The following is a 3,634-nucleotide window of genomic DNA, read 5'->3' as shown; positions in this document are numbered from 1 at the left end:
AAACAGCCGCAGACGGCTCTGACGCGGCCGCAGCGGCACTTTGCAGCGGCAGATGCTGACTGCCGCATCCCACTGCCGCTGCTGACATCGGACCTTCAGCGGCAGTGCAGCGGTCGTGCAGCGGCAGTGCAGCGGTCATGAGGCGGTCGTGCTGCGGCAGTGGTGCGGCAGTGCTGCGGCACCCCAGCGGGACCGTCACACTGCCGCTACACACATGTGTACACTGCCGCCGCGCGCTGAAGGCGACTTCTCCCTTGAGTCGGCGACGGCGTTGTTACGAAAGCGTCACCTGACACAACACAGCCACACGCATCTTGCCTTCGACATCCATCTGCGAGATGGAGAACACCATTGTGTGGCCTCTGGGCCTCCAACGCCCTACTCGTCATCATCCTAGGCCTATATCACGCCTCTGACATTGCTTCCACGGCGTCTGTGTGGCTCACTTTGCTTGCAGCCCATGTCAACGTGGCAGCCTTTGCGATCTATGGGCTGTAGCGATGGCGGCGTCCGGTTCGGCCTTCCGGTTCGAACCTGAACTGGACCGAACCAAACGCGCGTTCAGGTTCAAAGTTCAGCGCAAGGCTGAACCTGAACCTGAAGTTCAGTTCAGTGTTCGGCCGGTGGTGGCTTTGCTTGAACCTGGTCCGAACGCGTTCGAACGCCGAACGCCGGAGGCACCGGACCGCCCCATCAATCGGATTAGATGGCCGATATTCCCGATTTGGATGGGGGTGACACACGCCGGCTGTCTCTTGACTCCCACCGTCACCGCCTACACCATTGGGACTGGTACCCTACACGCTGAGAATTGTCCCGCTGACCGCGGTGCCAGCAGGAAAGAGGGAGGACCCCGCGGATGCGGGAGGCGAGCGGGCGAGCAGCGGCACGTTGGGGCTGGGGCGGGCTGGGCGTGGCACCGGTGCCGAGGAGTTGGTGGTGGGACCAGGTGGGTGGGGACTCGGAAGCAAGTGCATGCTCTGGCTTGGGCCCGGGCTCAACACCGGCCTGGCCGATGACCCCGCACCGGTGCCGTTATCCCCGCTCCCTACGCCTTCGCCGCCCGGCTTCGTCGTTGTCGCTACATCCTCGTGGTTGTTGTCGTTGTCTGCCATTGTCCTGTAGGTACCAACAATATATATGTTTGCGTGCTTCAAGTTCGGAGTTCGAACGCGTTCTGAACTTGAACCGAACCGCGTTGAACCTGAACCGAAAGTTGCCAAGAATTTTCTTTTCAAGTTGTGACCATGTATGCTAGATCTACACTAGGTCCTGAAACCATGGCTAACCGGCATTCCCTTGTGAAACATAATTCTAAATAAGCAGCAGTGCAGCGGCATCTCACGAGAAGTGCAGCAGTGCTGCAGCACTAACGCGGCACTGTAGCGGTACTGCAGCGGTAGTGACGCGGCACTGCAGCGGTACTGCTGCGGCACTGCTGCGGCACTGCAGCGGCTGCAGCGGCCAATTAGTGTAGCCCGGGCTTAACCCTAGCGTCTCCAATCGTTCGCCTACCTCAACATTAATCGCATTCCACAAGAAGAACGGCGGAGCTGCTCCCCCGCATGCCTGTCCTTCACCCTTCAAGTTTCCATCCCACGTGCTTTGCCCCCCGTCTTCCTACCGAGAACCTAGAGGTGTGTCAGCTGGGACACGCGAACGCGGCTGAACATGCAGTGTCCAGGGCCCTGGTAATGTTCGTGAGCGGGCGCGCGGTCAGCTTTCGTGAGCTGTCAACAGGCCATCATAGTGCCATGCGTTACCTTTTGGATGCCAAGCACGCCAGAGGACTGGTTTGTGGGGGAGGGGAGCTCAGCGCATTTGTCGCTGACTTTGATCCCATCAACTGAGTCCAAAATTTCTTATTTTCAGCGCATAAGGGCCAGAAATTGAGTCTATATTCATGATCTATGTTCTACGCATCAATAATGGTATACTTGCTAGCTACCCAACGATCTCTCAGTGCAACGTCCCCCAGCCTGCGTCTGTAATGCGGCTTCCACCTGTGAGCCACTCACCGGCCCTGCCGCCGCCAGCTAGGCCACCGCCCGCCGCAGCGACTGCCTCCGCTCTACCCGGGGACCGTCCGGTGCTTACCGACACGATCAACCTCCTGCATCACACCGTGCAAGACCGGCGCGCAAGGCGCGCTGCGCCGAGCCTGCCCATGGGACGGTCCACACCCAGCGCGTCCCCTCGCCTTGCTGTCATCCACGCCACCACCTGCCGAACCCGAGGTTTTGCCCATGACGCGGCCGCAAGCCGCCGGCCTAGCTTGACGCCCGCGCGCTGGCCTCCTAACGCGGTTGGCTTCGGCTGACGTGGATGCGAGTGGACACAACTCACCCATTTCCCCCCCGACAACGTCCCCCGCCTCCGTCTGCAATGCAGCCTTCGCGCGAGCCCTGGGCACCAGGCGGAGTCTAAGGAGCCACTCGCCGGCCCCTCCGATGCCAGCTCGGCCACCGCCCGCCACAGCGACTGCCCCCGATCCAGCCCGGGACCGCCCGGTGCTCACCAACGCGATCGACCGATACACGCCGCTCATAACCGGCGCGCAAGGCACACGGCACCGAGCTCGCAGCGCTGCCGTAAGGAAGGAGTGCGACGGTCGACCAGGGCACCAGGCCGAGTCTGCCCACGGGCCACTTCCGGTCTAAGGCCAGCCGCCGGTCCGCGCTCAGCGCGATTCCCCTCACCTCGCTGTCCTCCACGCCACCACCTGCCTATCCCGGTTAGCTTCAGCTGGCGTGAATGACGGTGGACACAACTCACCGGGCACCCCGCCTCCTCCCTATTCTCGCTGTCCATCGTGCAGCACGGTCCATCGGGCTGGTGGGCTCACTGTCGCAGGGCGATGTCGGGGAAGGGGGGAGATGGTGGTGGTTGCGGAAAGAGAAGCAGTGGGGCGTCGTCACGTTGATCGTGTCACCCGTGTCGCCGTGACGTTCCGTGATCTTACGAAAACTGACAGTCGGCTAAAAGCTGCCATCAATCTCATGAATGTTGCCATCTGATCTCACGAAAGCGAATCACGCGCCCGCTCACGAACATTACTATTACCCGGTGTCCACGCTGCGGCGGAGACAGAGGCGGAGGCAGAGGCTGAGGCGGAGGACGAACGGTACGCAGGCAGGCGGCGTCTCTGCGGCGCGCGCACACACGGGCAGCGACGGCCGCGGAAGTTGCCTGACGCCTGAGCACGTGCGGCACGCGTGGTCCGTGCGCGCCATGCCAATCACGGGCAGACTTCCCGCCGCCTTCCTTCCTTTCCCCGCTTCAGTCTCCCTCTCCGCCTCGCCCTTCGCGTGGGTTCTGCCTCTGTGGGCGAGCGGTCAAGCGAGGCCACAGAGTCACAATGCATCGGCCGCGAATCCCGGACGAGGGCGGCAATGGGCTTGCCGCTGCCCCTTGGAATCTTCATGCGGCGGGAGATGCGTCTCAGTCGCATCTTTTCGCCCGCGTTCTAATGCGCGCTCGGCCTCCATATTTTGCGCCCATCGCACGCCGCGTTCTTGCCATCCTCGCGCGCTTCCTCGCCCTCCCAAATACGCTGTTCAGCTTATATGACAGTGCCTGTACGCGACCTCCTGGGCTGAAGAGGGAGTCCATGCCGAACTGCCACCTCTCGCCC

The sequence above is a fragment of the Mycena indigotica genome, assembly GCF_014461135.1.
Source record: "Mycena indigotica strain 171206Taipei chromosome Unknown Mind.scaff0007, whole genome shotgun sequence".
Taxonomy (NCBI): domain Eukaryota; kingdom Fungi; phylum Basidiomycota; class Agaricomycetes; order Agaricales; family Mycenaceae; genus Mycena; species Mycena indigotica.
Note: the sequence above shows the minus strand (reverse complement) of the source record.